The sequence below is a fragment of the Cynoglossus semilaevis genome, chromosome 14 (genome assembly GCF_000523025.1).
Source record: "Cynoglossus semilaevis isolate Cse_v1.0 chromosome 14, Cse_v1.0, whole genome shotgun sequence".
Lineage (NCBI taxonomy): Eukaryota > Metazoa > Chordata > Actinopteri > Pleuronectiformes > Cynoglossidae > Cynoglossus > Cynoglossus semilaevis.
Genome location: NC_024320.1, coordinates 27,356,450 through 27,356,955, shown reverse-complemented (window position 1 = coordinate 27,356,955; position 506 = coordinate 27,356,450).

The following is a 506-nucleotide window of genomic DNA, read 5'->3' as shown; positions in this document are numbered from 1 at the left end:
TGTCGTTGACTCACTCCCGCTGTGACACTACAGAGACACTGCTTCTACAAACCACAGCCCAACATACCACACGGACAGTGAATCCTAAAACTCTCAGCAGTTTGTCTCTGCTGTAAATGAGAGACAGATTCATGGCTGGAGTGGAAGAGGAAGCCGCGCTGACGGAGATTTATCACCGACGACTCAAACTCCGACCAGCCAGTCTCAGCTGTAATGAATAAGTTGATTCATCTGGGGTCATTTGACTCAGCATGGGGAGAGGCACGGCTGCCTGCAGCCCCGGATCACTGGCAGCTAAATAATCATGTTAGATTTTATTAGAGGTGGGATGTCTGCACAGGCGTCTCTAACTTCCTGCTTTGGGTTACACTTTTCAGATGTGTTATCTTTATTTGTTCAGTTCTCTGTTGTGACACAGTTGTTAGATGATTTTATTTTTACAAGAGACCAATCTCTGGTGTGGATCTTGTTTATTCCAACTATTCAATTAAATTACAGCGGTCCTG